Source organism: Chlorocebus sabaeus, chromosome 15, assembly GCF_047675955.1.
Source record: "Chlorocebus sabaeus isolate Y175 chromosome 15, mChlSab1.0.hap1, whole genome shotgun sequence".
Lineage (NCBI taxonomy): Eukaryota > Metazoa > Chordata > Mammalia > Primates > Cercopithecidae > Chlorocebus > Chlorocebus sabaeus.
The window spans coordinates 73615316-73637839 of NC_132918.1; the positions used below are offsets into that span (position 1 = coordinate 73615316).

At 35.5% G+C, this 22524-nt stretch overlaps 1 protein-coding gene across 3 annotated transcripts in view; it reads left to right on the forward strand.

Annotated features, from left to right (window-relative positions):
- Positions 1 to 2548: 2548 nt before the first annotated feature.
- ZCWPW2 (zinc finger CW-type and PWWP domain containing 2) overlaps positions 2549 to 22524 on the forward strand; it is a 159094-nt gene continuing 139118 nt past the window's right edge. For all 3 annotated transcript variants that reach the window (XM_073023653.1, XM_008009346.3, XM_073023652.1), the window contains exon 1: positions 2549 to 2596. The gene's annotated coding sequence lies outside the window, so the exon portion shown is untranslated. The remainder of the gene's footprint in view (positions 2597 to 22524) is intronic.

Below are 22524 nucleotides of genomic sequence, written 5' to 3' on the forward strand. Positions count from 1 at the left end.
CCGAGCGAGCTGGGAGGGCGTAGGGAAGCCAGGTTCGGTCGTGGGGGTGTGGGGAAGTGCAGGAGTGGCGCGCGGTGTACTACATGTCCCGTGAGCCTCCGCAGCGGGACGGGGCGTGGCCGCGCGACGCCAAGAGGCGGAGGCGGAGTGGAGTTAGGTAAGAGCGTTGGAGGCGGAGTGGAGTTAGGTAAGAGCGTTAGCAGCCGCCTTACCAGTTGGGCCAAGGGCCCCTTTCAGGGGCGCCCTCTAGTGCGTCTTTTTCACACAGCGGCCTTTTGGGGGTCCCCGGGCCGTGTGGTGCGTGCTGGCTCGGCTCAGTAGCGCCCTTACAGGTTTAGGAGCTGAAGTGGCTGGGAACTGGGAAGTCTGTTAGAAGCAGTTTACCCCTCTGTAGCCTCTGTTTTCTAAGCTCGTTGCAAGCCCTCAGGCGATCACTTGAGGCACAAACTCGACGAATTGCGTAGGGGTCTATAGTTATCCACAGACGACAGCGCGGCTCCAGCAGATTGCTCAGTTTATGAAATGAGAGACAGGGAGAAGATGCCAAAGTATTGGAGTTGTGCCCGGCTTCCCTGGAGTTGCCACCACCTTGCTTATTTCTAGATGATAGACAGTCCCTAGCCGTGGAATCACGAGTAGTTGAATTAATTACAATCCTTGAAGGTCGCAGCCAGATGGAACCCCTGTAGCTCTAAGGTATTATTGGTTAAATAAACAAATAAACAAGGACCAATAATTATAGGAAATTTAACTTCACGAACCGCCAATTAGCAATACGGACATTCCTCACCACCCCGTTAAAGTAGTATTTTGTCATCTACCGGCTTAACTATCAGCCCAACTGTCAGCCCAATAGGATGGATTTCAGTCAAGGGTTTACATGAAAATTGGTTTTTTTTATTGTTATTGAGCCTCTTTTTTTTGGTTTAGATTTAAGTGAAAATTTATAGCTGTTAGGAACAAAGACTACAAGTTGAAGTTTTATATTTTCAAAAATACTTAGAAATGTGTATTAATGTTATCGTTGAGAAAGGAAACGATTTGCTTCAATTTACTGGGCTGGAGAATGGAAGAGAGCAGTGTTTTTAATATTTTGAGCAAGTATCAGTCCTTAATTTTTTTTTATTACTTCCTTGATGCATTTTGAGAATTTTCAATTTAAAAACAACAGTTAGGTGGTGTGTTTTTACAGGTAGAGTTTTGAAGAATGCTAGCAAAATTGGTTGAGGCATCACAAGTCATCAGACATATAGTAATCTGGTTTTTAATTTGAAGGTGTAGAAATATTTTTGAATCTTCGTTCACAGTTTAAGATAATTTAAGAATTGTTGAAAAGGCAGGGGAAATCATTTTTATCTTTTCTTTCTGGGTAAGTAAAGAGAAAATGTCATAAATCAGTATTTTGAAGTTTATCTGTTGAGGGAGTCAATTTTTGTTTCCTAGTGCACACTACACAGTGAGTTTATTAACAAACATATAATGGGTTTGTTAACAAATGTATTTGCTTAACCAGGATATATAAACTTTATTATTTCAGTCAAGTAAAACATCTTGATTTTTCTTTTTGGGTTGTGAAACCCCTGCTAGATTATGACAAAATATAATCCATATAGTTATTGGATTTAGCTGCAAATGGTCACTTTCTACCCTGCATCTGCTTCAATTAATTTTAGCAAATAAATTATTAGAGAAAACTTGTTACACAGTTCAGATATAATCATGTATTAAAGGTTTATTATCAGGGAAAGGCCTCTGATAATTAAAAGATACAGTCTTGATAAGGACATTTTATAGGAAAAGAGAATGGTTAGATAATTGTTAAGCTCCAAGAAAGAAAAGAATTTAAGGGTCCTAAATGATAATCTTGACCGATAGCCAACTAGTTCAGTGAGTGGTTGGTTTACCAGAGCATCTTGATTCCATTGAAATGTATTGGAACTTTGTTTAGGGATTTTTTTCAGAAATTTTCCTATTTTCCCAAGAGGGAGTTGTGAATTACATCATCTAAAAAGCTGTCTCCAAGGCCAAGTTTGGGACAGTTTCTTTTCTTTTAAACCATTACATTTTTTGTAGCTACAAACTCAAATCTGAATATTTCAAAACAAGTCACTGCTGTAAAAAGGTATGTATTTTTTTCAGAATGGCTGTTTTGGACTGAACTGAACACTCTTGACACCAGGCACTTTAAAAATTGTCCTGTCTATATGTTGTCGCTCATTAAAAAAAAAAAAAAAAAAAAAAAGAAAGAAGGATAAGCTTCTTCTCCACTTTTTTCCACCCCCCCACCAACTCCAAGATCCAGATGTTCTCCATCAGGGACAGGGCTCCTGAAGCACATGATACTGGCCGAGACTGGGTTCCCTTTTTCACTGGATTAGATTGGATTTCAGAGCAGTATCTTAACAAAGAATATGGGCCCTAGCACAACTTCTGACTGTGGCTTAGCCTTTTATTTATTTTTAGGTAATAAGGTGCATTTTTAGAGCTTCAAATCTTAGGCAACGTGTAAAAATAATGAAAAACCTTTTTTTTTTTTTTTCTTAAATGAAGACTGGGTCTATATCTGAGCTGTGAAGAATACAGTTAAAAAGAAACAGTAAGTGCAATTTTTAAGAAAAATTTTTAAGTGAATTTCTGATTAGTGATTTAAATTGTGTATTTAATTTGATTAATGTCATACTACCTCAGGGTTCTTGTTTTCTGTTTCTTTGTTGTGTATTCTGAGGACTGCTATGGTACACCCTGGATAGATGTGGCTCTTCATTGTCAGAGGAAGAAAACTTAATATGTCAATACCACTAAATTGAAATGGCAGTGTCTGTCTTTTCATATTCATATCAGCTTCAGTGTCATTTCATCAGTGTTGTTTCACAAACTTCTTCCTCTCTTTTCCTTACATATCACATGTCCAGATTGTATCTTTAGGGTATGAGAATAGTTTTAGTGGCAAGGATAAAAGCGATTTCAAGAATACTACCAAAAATAAAAGCTGGTATTTGGGCATACACAGTTGTCTTCCCTGTTTTCCCCGTACTTTCTCCCTCTCCCCTCTCCTTTGTCTCCTTACCTCTCGTTTCCCTGTCTCTCAGATGTATGCACACACACACCACACACACACACACACACACACACACACAGAGAGAGAGAGAGAGAGAGAGAGAGAGAGAGAGAAAGAATGAATTATGAATGCCTTAGAGTTCATGACTTCTCTTAAACTGCATGTATCCCAACCTGTGTGCATCTTAAACTGGCAGTCTCTGAACTGAGCAACATATATCCTTTACCTTTAACCTTGAGAGGTACATAAAGGCTTTCCAGGGGGTTATATAGTTAAGGATAGTTTAAGAGTGTTAATTCTCAGGTTGTCAACTTGCATGTTTTCATTCCTAAAATTGATCTTCCTCAGAGTGTGCTGAACTAGACATCTTTCTGCTTTCCTCTTTAGCAATTGTCCCTCTCTCTGACAAATATGGGGATACCTTATCTGACCTAAATCTTGATAGTGGTGTTTAAAAAGTGAATGACTCTAATGACTGAGTAGTTAACTCTTTTGTAAAATTGGTGAGTTTCAGTTGCTTTAAAAGATAATTGCAGAAGGACCAAATTGAGTTATCAGCTGATCATTAAAAATAATTTTTGAAGCATACCCCTATGTGATTTTTGGTCTATAACTTAGGAGTTCACACAAATGATTATTGCTATAGCCAGAAATCGTTACACTCCCAAATGTTTGGAATGGAAGAATACAACATATAAAAATAGAATTAACCTGAATTCCATTTCTTTCTAGCAATAAGTAATATTTATTTTTGGGTACATGGCCTCATGAGGGAGGGGGCAGAAGGTCCTGTCCATTTTTTTTTATGACATGCATTTCCAATAAAAGCTTTTTATATTTTATTGGCCAGGCACCGTGGCTCATGCCTGTAAACCCAGCACTTTGGGAGGCTGAGATGGGCCAATCACCTAAGGTCAGGACTTCAAGACAAGCCTGGCCAACATAGCGAAACTCTGTTTCTACTAAAATACAAAATTTATCCAGACATGGTGGCTCCCACCTGTAGTTCCCAGCCACCTGGGGAGGCTGAGGCACTAGAATTGCTTGAACTCAGGAGGCAGAGGCCGCAGTGAACTGAGATTGCACCACTGCACTCCAGCCTGGGTGACAGAGTGAGACTGTGTCTCAAAAAGAAAAGAAATCCTTTTTATATTTTATAATAATTACAATTTGTTATATGTTTAATACTCATGAAAAGTGTTCTGGTAATCTAATGAGGACACAGTATTAGAACTTATGTTCTTGGAAATTTTAAAATTTACTTTTTTTGTTGTAGGGGAGTATAAGAGGGTGATCAATTTAAAATATTTTGAAACACTAAAATATATTATGTTGGGATAAGCTTATGTGGAGGAAGTGAGATGGAAATATGAATTCAAGGAAAAGAGGCATGATATTGAGTTCCCAGTTGCTAAAGGAGAGCTTGTTCATATAATTTTCAAAAAGATGGATGATGATAGATTTTAAATTACTATGGCATTTACATTTCATTTATAAAAGAAATTATGACTTTGACTCCAGCAGACAGTTTTGTCCTGGACATACAATCTGTGCTTCACCAAGAACTTTTTGACTTAAAAGTGTTTGCCATCAATAGGAATTGGTTGCTGACAGAGCTTTTTTTTTTCCAAAATAAAACATGAGTGCCATAATTGTCTGCACAATGACAAAATGCAGTGATTTTCTGGCAGAAACATGGTAAAGAAAAATTAATGGTCCTAGAAAGCCTTTGACATGAAGAATCACAGGGAGAAGAAATATGAGAGCAACCAACAGGAGAACAGCAACAGAGAAGGTTGGTAGATTGTACAGAGAAGACTCAGTAGAGGGAATCCTATAATTCTTATTAAATGAAGTAAGAGAAACCCTCCTCTGAGGCTTTGTAGTTATACTCTTTTGCTATTTGAGATATGAATTTGTTCATTTATTCAACATTTGGCAATTATTGAGCACCTATCATGTGCCAGACACTGTTTTAGGCACTGGGATGAAATAGGCAAGATGACTTTTTTAAAGTACAAGGATGTAAAACCTATTAGAGAAACCAGTCACATTGACAAAGAACTGTGTGAAATTTAACATGATAAGAAATTCCCTTTCATTTATTTTTTGCCAATAGTTTCTATATGTGCCTATAAAGAAAAAAAAGTCCTTTTTTTCCTACTTAAAATGAGAAGAGAAGAATAAATAAATCGTTTTGAGGCTTTCATTTACATTGTAAAAATCAGGAAGACAAAGCAATGATTCAGAGGAGAGCCATTTTATAAAGCTACAAATAAATAATAATGAAAGGATGACATTAAAGTTCATTAAGGTCTATAGAAAGAAGTTAAGCTACATTTTTCAAATAGATTGTGTAGCAAAGAAGAAAGAAAATGTCCAAACCCACAAATCACACAATACAAAAGCGAAATTTTTGATTTAGTGTGATGGTTAATTTTATGTGTCGACTTGACTGTGTGCCTGGGCTGCCCATGTATTTGGTTAAACATTATTTTTGGGATATCTTTGAGTGTCTCTAGATAAGATTAGCATTTGAATAGTAGATGGAGTAAAGCAGATTCTCTCCACATTGTGAGTGGGCAGCATCATCCAATCCACTGAGGGCCTGAATGTAACCAAAGGTAGATGAAGGGAGAATTCGTGCTCTCTCTGCTTGAACATTTAAGCTGGGACATAAGTTTTCTGCCTGTGGACTAGAACTTATAGCATTGGCTCTTCTGTTTTGCAAGCCTTTGGACTTATACTGAACTATACCACTGATTCTCCTGGTTCTCTAGCTTATATATGACAGATCATGGGAGTTTATCTCCATAATCACATGGGCCAATTGTATATATATTATATATAGTTGTATATATATTATATATAGTTGGCATGTATGTATTATATATATATTTCCATACACACACACATATATATATCTGTGCATCCTATTGGTTCTGTTTCTCTACAGAACTCTGACTAATATACTTTGTACTAATTACAAAATTAGATCTAATTTTCTAAAGTAAAGACTTTGAATTGCCTATGAATCAGTACTCAAGTGATTCTTAAGTCTCCCTCAAAAATTTGTTATTTATTCACTGAAATTACCTTATTAATTATTTGCTCTTGATAGTCATTCTATGTCATTCCCTTTTGGCTTTAGTAATCCCTTCCCTCATCCCACAGTCAAATCTGTTCACCTAGTTTTATAGGTTTTACTCCTTAGCTATCTGAACTATTGCAGTAGTTTTCGTTTAAAATTCTTTTTTCTTCCGACACATTCTTTATATTCATTTCAAAGTGATCTTTAAAAACTGTAAATGTTATCATTATACTTCTCCTAAATTCCTGAAATGACTCCTTAACATTTTTTAAAAGGACCTTTTTAATATAGCTGGCCTGTTTCTCCACTAGCTTTTATAAATGCTGCCAACGTAGGCACTGAAATTGGATATCTTTACACACTTACACGATTTTCATTCAAGTGACTCTGATTATTCTTTTACAGTATTTAATTTCTTAGATTATCATTGATATTATAAAAATAATTGTCAAATTCTCAGAGAACTAGGATTTTCTAGTAGAGCTACCGTAACTTGACAAAAATATGCATGAGAATGTCTTTGATTTCATGGGTAAAAATTAGCTTGAATTGAAGAAAAGAGAAAAAGGACTAGGGAAAAATATGTATCTTGACATTAAATGAATTATCAGAATACTTCATAATCCTTGCTTTGTAAAGATAAATTAGCAACAAAAAAAGTTTGAAAGTTTATAAAGGATTTTCATCCTTACAAAAACTGTAGAACAAGTTATTCATTGTTTTTTTAGGAGACAAAAAACTATAGAGCAATCAGGAAATTATCAACTATAAAATGTAGCATTAGGCGTATTTATGTGATATATTCATGAAACATTACCTTACATAAGAGGTAATTAAAGATAATGTCTTTTTTCACCCTACACATCGTAAATTATGATCATCCCATCTTTTCTTGGCTAAACTTTTGAAAACTTAAATATTATAATTCATAATTTCATTTGGTCACTTCTCATGTTTTAATAAGAAATTTTAGAAAAAATTAGAAATCAATGAAATTTACTTGTTTTGCTAACAGGATGATATGTTTAAAACCAAATATATCAGTAATTACATTAAATGTAAGTAGACTACTCAGGACAAAGATGTCATTTTGGATTAAGAAAAATAATTGTGTACTAATTATAAGAGATACATGGGAAAGAGTGAAGGAACAGAAAATATTAATAATGCATACATTAAAGTAGCTTGGTATAATTATAGTAAGATGAAACAAAGCAGATTTTCAGGAAAAAAAGTGTTACTTCCACCAGAAGATAAGACAATTCTGTTTATATGTATCTAAAGAAACAGCCTCATAAGAAATGAAGTAAAAATTGATGGAACTAAGGGACAAATCTAAAGTAGATTTTAATATACCTCCCTCAGTAACTGATAGAATAAACAGGAAAATAATGCATTAGGAAAAGAGATGACTGTAATTAAAATGATTTGCATCACAGCTACTAGGATGGCTATTATTAAAGCAAACAAACAAACAAACAAAACAGAAAATAAGTATCCTAAAACTCGTATGGCATGTCAAGGGACCCCAAATAGCCATAGCAATCTTGAGGGAAAAAAAAAAAAGGCAGGAGGAGGACTCACACTTTCTGATTTCAGATATTACTACCAAGCTACAGTAATCAAAAGAGTACGGTACTGGCATAAAGACAGACATATAGACCAATAGAAGTAGAATAGAGGGCCCAGGAAACTTATTTATGTTTCATATGTACCTAACACACATAGCCCAAATGTAATTTTAGCAATTTTAGCCTATGTGTGTTAGGCACATATGAAACACAAATACATTTTGTGTTTAGGCTTGGGTCCCATCCTCAGGATGTATTTTTATGTATATACAGATATTCTAAAATCAAAAAAAGATCAGAAATCGGATATGCTGTGGTCTCAAGCATTTTGAATAAGGGATATTTAACTAGTACTGGCATAAAGACAGACACACAAACCAATGGAACAGAATGGAGAGCCCAGAAATAAACCTACACACTATGGTAAAATTGTCTTCAACAGAGATTCCAGAACTATGTAATAGGTAAAGGATAGTCTCTTCAACAAGTAGCCTTGAGAAAACTGGATATCCACATGCAAAATAATGAAATTGGACCTTTATCTTACACCATACACAAAATCGATTCAAAATAGATTAAATGAAGCATATGAAAAATATAAGGAATTAAACTATAAAACTCTAGAAGAAAACATAGGGGAAGAACTTCATAACATTGGTCTTGGTGATGATTTCTTGGATATGACACCAAAAGCACAGGAATGAAAGCAAAAATAAACAAGTGGGACTATATCAAACTAAAAAGTATCTGCACAGCGAAAGAAACAACAGACTGAAAAGGAAACCTATGGAATGGAAGAAAGTATTTGCAAACCATGCATCTGATAGGGGATTAATATCAAGAATATATAAGAAATTCATACAATGTAATATCAAAAAGAAAAAAAACCTGATTAAAAATGACAAAGGACTTGATTACACATTTTTCTAGAGAAGATGTACAGATGGCAAGGTTATGTGAAAAGAGACTCAACATCACTAATCATCAGGGAAATGTAAATCAAAAACAATGAGCTGTCCCCTCTTACCTGTTAGGATGGCTATAATTTTTTTTTAAAGGTAGAAAATAAGTGTTGTTTAGGATGTGGAGAAATTGGCATCCTAGTGCACTGTTGGTGGGAATGTAAAAGGGTGCAGCTGCTGTGGAAAATGTTATAGAGGTTTTCCCCGGATTAAAAGTGGAACTGCCTTGTAATCCAGGAATCCTACTTCAAAGGTATTTATCCAAACTAATTAAAAAGACGATCTGGAAGAGATATCTACACTCTCGCGTCCATTGCAGTCACTCACAGTGACCAAAAGGTGGATATATGAGCAGATAAGGTGGTCCATAAGCAGATAAATAGATAAAGAAAATGTGGTGTATATATGGAATGGAATATCCTTCAGCCTTAAAAAAGTCAGTTATACAAGATGAAAATGTTCTTGAGATCTATTGTACAACAATGTGAATATAGTTGACAATACTGTAAATTTAAAATTTTTAAAGAATAGGTTTCATATTATATTATTTAAAAAATAGTTCAATAGAAGCCACAGAATGGGAGATATTATCCAGAATCTACAGGGAACTTAAGTGTACAAACAAAAAGCAACCCCATTAAAAAATGGGCAAAGGGCATGAACAGACACTTTTCAAAAGACATACATGTGGCCAACAAGCATATGAGAAAACGCTCAAATATCATCGTTACAGAAGTGCAAATCAAATCCACAATGAGATACAATCTCCCACCAGTCAGAATGGCTATCACTGAAAAGTAAAAAAAATGACAGATGCTGGTGAGGTTTTGGAGAAAAAAGAACACTTATATACTGCTGGTGGGAGTGTAAATTAGTTCAACCATTGTGGAAAGTAGTGTGCAGTTCCCCAAGGAACTGAAAATAGAACTATTAAACCTAGCAATCCCATTTCATATCCAAAGGAATATAAATTGTTCTATTATAAAGACACATACATGTGTATGTTCAACACTATTCACAGTAGCAAAGACAATGAATCAACCTAATGCCCATAAGTAGTAGTATGGATAAAGAAAATGTGGTACATATGCACCATGGAGTACTGTGCAGTCATAAAAAAGAATGAGATGACATCCTTTGCAGGAACATGGAAGGAACTGGAGGCCATTATCCTTAGCAAACTAACACAGGAAAAGAAAACCAAATACCACATGTTCTCGGTTATAAGTGGGAGCTAAATGATGAGACCACATGGACAGAAAGGAGAACAACAGACACTGGGGCCTGCTTGGGGGAGAAGGGTGGGAGGGAGAGGTTCAGGAAAAACAAAACAAAACTGTTGGGTACTATGCTTAGGACCTGGGTAATGAAGTAATCTCTACACCAAACTCCTTAGTCACGAGTTTCCCTGTCTAACATGTACCCCTGAACCTAAAATAAAAATTAAAATTTTTTTAAAAAAAAGAATAACAAAATAACTGATATCTGGAATATACAAAACTTTATTTAATAATAAGGCAATGACAACCAAATAGAAAAATGGTCAAGAGACTTGAACAAGTACTTTACCAAAGAGGATTTCCCAGTGGCCAATAAAAAAGAAAAGGAAAAAAGAAAAAGTACTCAGTTTTTCTTATAATAGCACCGGGCTTATTCTCATTCTTGGCAGATTGTTTCTACACTTTGAATGAACATATTAATATTAACCATATCTTTTTTTTTTTGTATTCTGATGCTTTGACATTCTGGTGTTTTGCTGACCCTAGAAGTACAGCCCCTTTCAGTGTTTGCCCATTTCTAGAGCTAGTAAACAACTGGCCTGAAATGTACTTTTCAAATGCAGATCAACCAATCCAGAGCCCACACCCCAACCACCTCCTTTATTAAGCTCCATACCACTGTTTACCTGTGCTAATCACCCCAGAGATAGGTACCAGAAACTAGGGTCAGCTCCTATGTCCCAGAGCTTCCTGAAATCATTCAAACTAGCCAATCTTAAACCTTTTTTTTTTTTTTTTTTTTTGAGACAGAGTCTTGCTCTGTCACCCAGGCTGGAGTGCAGTGGCGTGATCTCGGCTCACTGCAACCTCCACTTCCCGGGTTCACACCATTCTCCTGCCTCAGCCTCCCGAGTAGCTGGGACTATAGGCGCCCGCCACCACGCCCGGCTAATTTTTTTTGTAATTTTAGTAGAGAGGGTTTCACCGTGTTAGCCAGGATGGTCTAGATCTCCTGACCTCGTGGTCTGCCCGCCTCGGCCTCCCAAAGTGCTGGGATTACAAGCGTGAGCCACTGCACCCGGCTGCCAATCTTAAACCTTAGGGCTTGCCTTTCCCACTCCTTCTCATAGAAACCACAATTAAGCCTCTTGTTCGCAGTCCTCCCTCTCCTTCTGCCTCCTGACTGATCCTGGTCCTTCCTCATGTAGCCCTCTCTGGTGGTGCACACTCCCTCCTTTTGTGAATAATAAATTGTCTTTTCACAATGGCAATTACCTTGTTATCTGTCAGCCTTACTGTATCTCAAATTTCCTGTTAATATCTTATATTCTAAATATAATCTTCCTATAATCCATATTGTCCTAATCCATATTCAGTCACTCATATGTTAAATGTAAGTAGAATCACGGTAAGATCACTACACACCAGAATGGCTAAAATGAAAAAGACTGATAGTATCAAGTGATGGCAAAAATGTGGAGTGACAGAAACTTTTATATATTCTTCATGGGAATATAAGTTGGTACAACCACTTTGGAAAGTCCTTGTCATTATCTACTGTGACCCAGCAATTCCATTTATAGGTATATACCCAACTGTTAAGTGTGCACATTGCACTAAAAGACATAGACATATATAAAAACATTGACTGTGGCATAACAACCCTAAACTGGAGATCTAAATAGCAATATTAGAATAGATAAATAACTTGTGGTATATTTTCATAATGGAATATCCTATGGGAATGAAAATGAATAAACTAGCTACAAGCAATAGCATGGAGGCATCTCATATGGGCACAAAAGCATACATGCTTTATGATATACTTTATATGAAGATCAAAGCAGACAAAACTATTAGAAGTGATGATAATGGCTACTTCTGGGGAGAAGAAAGAGGGTAGTGACTGGGGAGAGGTCAAAAGATTTCTAAGGGTGTTGTTTATGTTCTAATCCTTAAACTGAATGTTGGTTACATGACTGCATTCACTTTGTGATAACTCATTGAGCCATACAGTTGTAATTCATGAGCTTTCTCTGCTAATTTTCATAAAGGTTTTTTTTTTTTTTTTTTTTTTTTTGAGATGGAGTTTCACTCTTGTTGCTCAGGCTGGAGTGCAATGGTGTAATCTCAGCTCACTTCAACCTCCTCTTCCCGGGTTCAAGCGATTCTCCTGCCTCAGCCTCCCGAGTAGCTGGGATTACAGGCATGCACCACCACGCCTGGCTAATTTTGTATTTTTAGTAGGGATGGGGTTTCTCCACATTGGTCAGGGTGGTCTTGAACTCCCAACCTCAGGTGATCCGCCCGCCTCAGCCTCCCAAAAGTGCTGTGATTACAGGCAGGAGCCACTGTGCCCGGCCTACAAATTTTTTTTTAAAACTATAATTAGTTACAGAGTTGTGTTTCATTTAAGCATCTAACATTCTTAGGTTTGGAATATTAGACTTTGAATTTATCATAGTATTGATAAATGTATACATTTGAGAGTAAATCATATAAAATATTCTACCTAAATGATGTGTTGATTCTTATTGCTTGATTTTATTACAACATTCTACCAGTTTTGGTAAAGAAAAAATTTTTCTGACACTTGTTAAAATGGTAAGGAAATCTTTATTCAAGACTATTGCAATAGGTATGTGGCAATAGGTGAGAGAAATCAGAATAAAACAAGAACGACTGGGGATTTACAGCCAAGGAGCATGGTAAAGTGTCGTGGATAGAAAATTACTGGGAGGAGACATCAAGTGTAGGGGGATTTTGCTAAATTGACTTGACAAGAATCTTACTAAAGGCCAAGGAGTTATACATCAAAGGGAGTTGACCAAATACCAGGAGTGAGCAGCCTGGTATAGTGGCTCATGCCTGCAATCCCAGCTACTCAGAAGGCTAAGGTGGGAGGATCACTTGAGCCCAGGAGTTTGAGGCTACAGTGAGCTGTGATTGTGCCACTGCAGTCTAGCATGGGCAACAGAGCAAGCCCCATCTCAAACAAACAAATAAATAATAAATAAATGATTGATCAATATTAAGGATGGGAGGACTCTCAGTAAACTAACTTAGCAGGATTCTTTGCTAAGATTGGGCTGCAGAGGCCAAAGACAGGACAAGATAGGTGGGGGTTGGTGGGGGATGTGGTCAAGCTCCAGGCCTAGAGGAAAAGAGGCCTTAGAGGAGCCTGATTAAAGTTTAGTCAAAGGGAGAGTCTTTGCCAGTTTCTTCTTCTCCTCCTCCTTCTTCTCTCTTCTGTCTTCTTCCTTCTTTCCTCCTCCTCCTCCTCCTCCTGCTCCTCCTCCTTCTCCTCCTCCTCCTCCTCCTCCTCTTCCTCCTGCTTCTCCTCCTTCTCCTCCTGCCCCCCCTTCCTTTCTTCATTTTTTGCTTGTAATAATATGGGCTTAATGTTGTTCTTGGCAGAATGGTTCCTTTAATTACCTTGCTAAAATTCATACTACCATAATCTATATTCAATTAATATAGCAATTGAAGGACTTACATTGATAAAAGACAATGATTATGAAGATTGTTGGATGTAGTTAGAGATTTATGTGAAATATTCACTTAGCTATAATATTAAAGAACCATAGTCTATAGTATATTTTTTTGTGATATAAAGATATGAACGTTTTTAGAAGCTTAAGAGAACCATCAGTGTTTTTAGAAAAGGAAAACAAGCAAATCATGAAATGTTAACAGCCCGAATATCTAAAGATTGAATATTATTTCATCAGGGAATGAAATAATAACTTTTTAAAAATAACTTTTTTTCTTCAATTACAAATTTGGCTATGGTGAATAGCGCTACAATAAACATGAGAGTGAAGTATCTCTTTGATATAATGATTTCCTTTCTTTTGGATATGTATCCAGTAGTGGAATTACTGGATCATATGGTAGTCTTTAGTTTTTTGAGGGACATCTATGCTGTTTTACATAGTGGCTATACTAATTTACATTTCCACCAAAAGAATAGGGGGGTTCCCCTTTCTCCACATCCTTACTAGCATTTGTTATTTTTTGTCCTTTTAATAAAAGCCATTTTAACTGGGGTGAGATGGTATCTCATTGTGGTTTTGATTTGCATTTTCCTAATGATTAGTGATGTTGAGCCTTTTTCATATACCTATTGGCCATTTGTATGTTTTTTTGTTTGTTTGTTTGTGATGGAGTTTCACTCTGTCGCCCAGGTGAAGGGCAGTGGCACAATCTCTGGCTCAGTGAAACCTCTGCTTCCCAGGTTCAAGTGATTCTCCTGCCTCAGCCTCCCAAATAGCTGGGATTACAGGTGTGCAACACTATGCATAGCTAATTTTTTTATATTTGGTAGAGATGGGGTTTCACTGTCTTGGCCAGGCTGGTCTTGAACTCCTGACCTCAGGTGATCCACCCGCTTCACCCTCCCAAAGTGTTGAGATTACAGGTATGAGCCACCACACCTGGCTCCATTTGTATGTCCTTTGAGAAATGTCTACTCAGATCTTTTGCCCATTTTTATATTCGATCTTGTTTGTTTTTTGCTGTTGTTGGAGATCTCTATAGATTCTAGTAATTAATCCCATCTCAGATGGATAGTTTGAAAATATTTTCTCTCATTCTGTAGGTTGTCTCTTCACTTTGTTGATTGTTTGCCGTGCAGAAGCTTTTTGGCTTCATGTAATCTTATTTGTTTATTTTTGCTTTTGTTGCCTGTGCTTTTGCTGTCTTATGCAATAAAAGTTTTGCCCAGACCAGTGTCCTCAAGCATTTCCCTAATGTTTTCTTGTAGTAGTTTCATGGTTTCCCATCCTAGATTTAAGTCTTTAGTCAATTTTGATTTGATTCTTGTATATGGTAAGTGATAAGACACTAGTTTTATTCTTCTGCATACGGTTATCTAGTTTTCCCAGCACGATTTATTGAAGAGGCTGTCCTTTTCCCAGTGTATGTTCTCAGTACTTTTGTCACAAATGAGTTGACTGTTCTGGGTTCTCTAATCTGTTTCATTAGTCTATGGGTCTATTTTTATGTGGCTTTGGTTACTTTGGCTTTGTGTAGTATATTTTGAACTCAGGTAGTGTGATGCTGCCAATTTAGTCCTTTTTGCTCAGGATTGCTTCAGGCTCTATTTTGGTTCCATATAAATGTTAGGTTTGTTTTTTCTATTTCTATGAAAAATCTCATTGGTATATTGATAGGGATTATATTGAATTTATAGGTTGCTTTGGGTAGCATTATCTTAATGATACTAATTTTTGCAAACTATGATTATGGGATGTCTTTTCATTTTTTGTGTGTTCTTTTCATCAGTGTTCTTTTCCTCAACTGATTTTTCTTATATAGATCTTTCACTTATTTGGTTAAATTGATTCCTAGGTATTTTTTATCTTTTGTAGATATTGTAAATAGGATTGCTTTCTTGAGTTCTTTTTCAGATTGTTCACTGTTGGCATATATAAATGCTACTGATTTTTGTATGTTGATTTTGTATCCACAACTTTACTGAATTTGCTTTACAGGTTTTGTTAATTTTCATTGATTTTTCTTTCTGGATGATCTATGTGTTACCAAGAGTGAGGTGTTAAAGTTCCTTACTGTTATTATGTTACAGTCTCTCTTTCTCTTTAGATCTTTAATATTTGCTTTGTATACTTGAGAGCACCAGAGGTGGGTGCATAGATATTTATAATTGTTTTATCCTCTTGCTGAATTCACGCCTTTATCATTATATAGTGACTCTCTTAATCTCTTTTTAGTCTGATTTTTACTCTATTTTTCCTAATGTAAGTATATTCTGTTTTTTTTTTTAGTTTCGTTTAATCTGTTTGTTTGTTTGTTTCAAGTTGTATGTAATACCTTTTTCCACTCCTTCACTTTGTCTATGTGTCTTGATAGTTTAAGTGGGTTTCTTGTAGGCGGTATATATTTGGGTCTAGTTTCTTTATTAATTCAGCCACTCTCTGCCTTTTAATTGGAGAATTGAGTTCATTTACAGTCAGTGTTATTATTGATAAATAAGGACTTAACTACTGCCATTTTGTTGCTTGTTTTCTGGTTGCTTTGTAACTCCTCTCTTACTTTCATTCTTTCTTACTGTTTTCCTTTGTGGTTAAGTGATTCTCTCTGGTAGTGTTTTTTAATCCACTGCTTGATTTTTAAAACATTTTTGTGGGTACATAGGTATATATATTTATAGGTTAGCTGAGATGTTTTGATACAGGCATGTAATCTGAAATAAGCATACCATGGAGAATGGGGTATCCATTTCAAGCATTTATCCTTTGAGTTACCAATAATACAATTACATTCTTTAAGGTATTTTAAAAATACAATTAAGTTTATTATTGACTATAGTTATCCTATTGCGCTGTCAAATAGTAGGTCTTATTCATTCTTTCTATTTTTTCATGCTCATTAACTGTCTGCATTTCCCCTACCATCCCCCTACTACTCTTTCTAGCTTGTGGTAACCATCCTTCTACTCTCTATGTCCATGAGTTCAGTTGTTTTGATTTTTAGATCCCACAAATAAGTAAGAACATGAAATGTTTGTCTTTCTGTTCCTGACTTATTTCACTTAACATCATAATCTCCAGTTCCATCCATGTTGTTGCAAATGATGGATCTCATTCATTTTTTTATGGTTGAATAGTACTCCATTGTGACTATGTACCACATTTTCTTCATTCATCTGTTGATAGACAGTTAGGTTGCTTCCAAATCTTAAGTATTGTAATCAGTGCTACAACAAACATAGGAGTACCGATGTCTTTTTGATACCCTGATTTCCTTTATTTTGGATATATACCCAGCAGTGGGATTGCTGGTACTTGATATTTTTAGTGAATCTATTATAGGTTTTAGGGTTGTGGTTATCATGAGTTTATAAAAATATCTTATAGATGTTATTTTAACGAGATGTCAGCTTATCTTTGAATAGAAACAAATAATGAAGAAATAGGAAAAAAAAATCTCTACACTTAACTCCATTCCTCTCGCATTTTGACTTTTAGTTATTGCATTTACATATTTTTATATTAACCATATCTTTATAGATTGCTCTAGCTATTTTTTTTTTGATAGATATATGTTTGGAGTTTCATTCTAGAGATATGAGTCTGTTGCACCCTAGCCTTACAGTACTAGAGTTCGGGGTTTGTCTCTGTACTCAATTTTACCAGCACAGTGTGTCTGGCAGATTGTGGGAGGGGTGTCATGAATATAGAAGTCGGATTCTCTTATTGTCTGTCCAGTTTTTTCACTTCTCTTTGAACCCAGGGATTGCTTCATCCTCAGATTTCAGTTCTGGGATATTGCTCGTTGTAATCTTGGCAGAAGGTATTTGTTTTTAGTTTTCTCTTGGGGTGAGGTGAAGCTTGATTCCTTGTACTCCACCATTTTGGTGATATAACTTTTGTCTCAAAATGTACGTTGAAATCTTTTGTACACTGATTACTCCCTAACCCTTTTTTTCTCTTTTATGTGTATATTTTCTTTTTTATCTTAAGTGTAATTTTAATGGAAAGAAAAGGTAAATAAATGAGTCTGTAGTCTTAAACAGAACTAGACAGTTTGCTTTCTTGATTTAACAGTATATTGTGAACATACTGTTTAAGCAAAGGCATGATTTTAGTTTTGATGTTAAAATTATATTCTTTATTCCTCAGTTATGTATTTAGACAGTTCTAATGAAATTCACAGTGAAGACAAATATTTTTCCAATATTGAATTCACTACATGATGATTTTTTTTAAATTTTATTAGTGATTTGTTTAGAGACCTTTAGTTTGTTTTGTTTCTTTTCAGAGAAAGAATTCCAAATTTTCCTGTCCTCAGCCTGTTGTTTTACTCTGTAGATTCAGATGTCATGCATTAAGGATGCATGCTCTCATTTTTGCATCATGCTATTTAAAACTACTTCCATTTTTACATTCTAATTTTAAAACTTGTGATAGAGTCCTTTTCTTAATTTTTGCGTAATGATTCTTGAAACAATCATTATGCAGTTGCTCACTAGAACTGAGAGTAAGAATGTTATCACTCTTTGTTAGGATTATGACATTTACTTCAAAAATAAGGAAAGTAAGTGACAATGTATAAATCATCTTGAATGTCAAGTTACAGTTTTCTAATTAGATTAGCTCAAGATTCTATTTTTTGTGTACTATAGTTTAAGGAAAGTGGCCAGCTGAATTAGACTTTTTTCACATTAGGGCAACAAAATTTTACCTTTAAATAAATCAGCTGTATGACTTCCATGACAATATAACTTAAATCCAAAGGTCAATTGAGAATGGTCACATTCAGGGAAAAATAACTAAGCAGTCTAAATTTTATATTCTCATTCATTCTATGAATATAACTTTTATATATAATGGAATTGTATTTGAAGAGAGTCTGAAGAACTTAATTTTAACTGTCTTGTTAGGTCTGTTTTATTTTTACAAGTCTTAATATACTGAATAAAATTGGCAGCCATTCAGTTTTATTCAATCAAGCTAAAGCATATAGCTTGATTATTAAGATTTGGAGTTGGCATTTAGCACAATTTATCAAATTTCCAATTATTTACCTTTCCCTTGAAAATATTTAACACAGCAGAATATAGTTGCTGCAAAAGACACCAGCCATTAAATATCCCAATATGCTGTTTTTGTCCGTTCTACTTTCATGTCTGACTTTGGATGAAACCTATCAGTTATCTTTATTATTATAAAAGAAAAGAAGATCTTTGTTAAGCTTCTTGGAGCTATGCTAGAAATTATCCACCAGTATCTGCATAAACTAGTCTCTGAATGATAACAGTTTTGCATAGATACAGTCTCTTAATACATTTTTGTGGAATCATTAAGTATAAGGTTGACATATGAGCATGAATTTCTTAATTAGGTAAAAGAATGAACAGTGAAAGTTAAATATAGAGAAGATTGAAGATAAATGTAGTTTAATGATTTGAAGAAAACTAAATAATTATTTGTTGAGCACTTGAAAAAATGAAAGACAAAGTAGAGAGCTCTCATTCTACATTGGTTTTTGCACATTTTAATTTCTTATCTAACTAGAAATATAACTGACTTAAAAGCAGTCTAGAAAGGAAATCAAACATTTATTGTATCTTCAGTGTGTCCCAGATACTGAAATGGGTTTTTTCATATGCTGTTTAATTTCATCATTAAAGCTATCTACGAATTAACTGTTATTACCATCAACATATACAGATGATAAAAAGACATTTGGATCATTTAACTGACTTGCCTTAATTTGAAAATCTCGTAGGAAACGAAGTGCGAATTTAAGCCCAGACCTAGGGATGACGTACAACTGATACGCATGGCCATGATTGTTGTTAAATATTTTGAATATCAACACTGCCTAAGCCAGTCTAATTCTGAGGTTTATATTTTTTTCATTATTTCATGCCTTATAAATAATTATTCAGTGCTTCTCTTTGACAAAAGTTCTTTTAGATGCTAGGGATAAAGCAATTAATAGATAGATATGAGCCTTGTCCTAAGTGGACTTGTCTTGTAGAGGATGTCACTAAATAAACTATAATATAATGTGTTAAGTAGTATGCAGAGGGAGTAGAGATTGCTGAGGCATATAATAGGGATACTGACTCCTACTTATTATCTTTCAGATTAGCTTAGACATCACTTCTCCCAAGTAGCTGGACACTGCCTGAACATATCAGGTGTGCTTTATGTGCTTCCATAGAATTCTATGTTTGACCCATAATAGTACTTATCATCACTTGTGGAGAGGGGTCTTGTATTTACCTTCGCATTTTATACCTGGTTCATAGCAAACCCTCAAGAAATAGTTCTAGAACAAAGAAAATAGAATCAAGGTCTGAGACTGCAGCAAATCCATGAGAGAGTAGTTTTAGATAAGCTTTTAAGTATTGGGATGAGAAGTGATGGAGATATCCTTGTAAAGCCAGAGGAAAAATTATCTTTTGAGAATGAGGAATATGGTCTAGAATGAAAAAGATTTAGAATAATCACTGAGGGGTTGCAAGAGGAAAGAGAAAGAATACATTAAAAAGACAGCCTTAAACAAGTGCTATAGAATGAGGGTAAAATTCCTGAGGTTAAAACAAAAAACAGCAAAAAATGCCCTTAAGAATATTACTGTGAATTCTTCCCTGAATATCAACAATTAGAAAGTTTATCTGTGTGTTTTTCTGAAATCTACCTTTATACAATAAATATCTTCTGCATTAAAATTGGTCATTGAAACAAAAGTTTAGAAGGGAATACCTCTCTGTTCTATTTCCAAAACATTTTTTTTTTTTTTTTACACTTGATGTATTTACATCAGTCAGTACTTGAGCAACATTAAGGAACCTAGGACATACAAAGAAATGATTGTCCTCTTTAAATGGGTGACTTGTGAAATGTGAATTATATCTCACAATCAAGCTGTTAAATTAAAAAAAAAAAAAAGAGAGAACCTTTTCCATAGCAAAACTAGAGAATAAAAAAATTTGACCATTTGTAGCTCAAGTAACATATCAAGAAGTTTCTTTCTATTTTGGGAGTCAAAGGGACAGGTGAATTATAATGGAGTAGACCTAATCTTGAAACAAAAACATTGAGTAAGTCAAGTTTTTTTTTTTATTTTTTATACTGGACTCCTCCCCCTTACCACCCATATAAATATATGTCATAACTTGCTCTGACCCCACAACGTTTTCCAGCTTGCTCTTCTCTTTGCATTTCCTCACTTCCACAGAAACATGCAAACAAACAAAAACAACTACTCAAAGAATCACCTAAATTTGTTTTATACACTTCCTTACTTTATAATTATTCTTTAGCATGCTCCAATGAGGATTTCATCTTTACTATAAACCTGGTATTGCTCCTGTCACGTCATCAGTGACTTCCATGTTGAAATCCAATGGCAACTTCTCTGTCTTCATTCCTGAAAATTCTAAGTAATGTCCAACACAATCAACCATTTAGTTTTTCTGGAGACATGAATGTCACTAACTTTTATCTCATTATTTAGGTTGAAATCGTAGTAGTCAAACTTGATTAATCTCTTTTTATTTTTCCCTACATGCAATATGTCAGTGAGTGCTGCTTATTTGACCTCTAAAACATATGCAGAATGACTCCACTTTTTTTCAAAGCTCTGTTCCCACCCAAGACCAGAACATTATCTTTTTCCACAAGTCTATTCTCTACCTAATAATGTGCTATGTTTAAAATATATATACTTTGTTGAACTTTAACATATATATGTACAAAAATTATTAAATCTTTACTGAAGTCTCTTGAAAGGATGGCAGACGGGGAAGTCCTTCATTTAATAGAAAATAAATTTCCTTACTCATCTGTCCTCCTCAAAGTTCCAAACTGTGCAGGAATTGCTTGCCTCCCTAAAAACTTCACTAGTAGCCTATTGTTGACTGAAACCCTTAACAGTAATATAAAAAGTCAATTTAACACATACTTTGTATATCTATTGTATACTGTATTCTTACAATAAACCTAGAAAAAAGAAAATGTTACCAAGAAAATCATAAAGAAAATATATTTACTATTTATTATGTGGAAGTGGATCATCATAAAGGTCTTCATCCTCACTGTCTTTATGTTGAGTAGACTGAGGGTTGGTTTTGCTGTTTCAGGGATGATGAAAGTGGAAGAAAATCTGCATGTAAGTGGACCCATGCAGTTCAAACCTGTGTTATTCAAGGGTCAACTGTGTATGTAAATCTTAGAACACCACCAGCCTGGGTGACACAGTGAGACTATGTCTTTATAAAAATGAAATAAATTAGATGAGCATGGTGGCACACGGCTGTACTCCTAGCTACTCAGGAGGCTGAGTGGGAGGATTGCTTGAGTCCAGGAGTTTGAGGCTGCAGTGCACTGTGATCCCACCACTGCACTCAGGCCTGAGCAACAGAGAGAACCCTTATCTCATAAGCAATATTTTGGAACAATAAAGTAGCTGTATTTATTTGCTAGGACTTCTGTAACAAAGCACAACAGATTGGCTGGCTTAAAAAACAGAAATTTGGCCGGGCGTGGTGGCTCATGCCTGTAACCCCAGCAATTTAGGAGGCCAAGATGGGTGGATCACCTGAGGTCAGGAGTTGGAGACCAGCCTGACTAACATGGAGAAGCCCCATCTCTACTAAAAATACAAAATTAGCTGGGTGTGGTGGTGCATGCCTGTAATCCCAGCTACTTGGGAGGCTGAGGCAGGAGAATAGCTTGAACCTGGGAGGTAGAGGTTGCAGAGAGCTGAGATTATGCCATTGCATTCCATCCTAGGCAACAAGAGTGAGACTCCATCTAAAAAAAAAGAGAGAAATTTATTTTCTCACAATTCTGGAAGCTAGAAGCCTGAGATCAAGTCTGAAATCAACCCTGTTGACAGGGTGGGTCCCTTCTGAGAGCTGTGAGGGAAGGATCTGTTTCAGACTTCTCTTCTTGGCTTGTAGATGGCCATCTTCTCCCTGTCCTCACATTGTCTTTCCTCTGTGTCCAAATTTCCTCCTCTTCTAAGGACACTAGACATACTGGAGTAAGGCTCATCCTAATTACCTCATTTAAATTTAATTACTTCTTTAAAGACCCTAACTCCAAATAGAGTAATATTCTGAGTTAGTTGGGATTAGAATTAT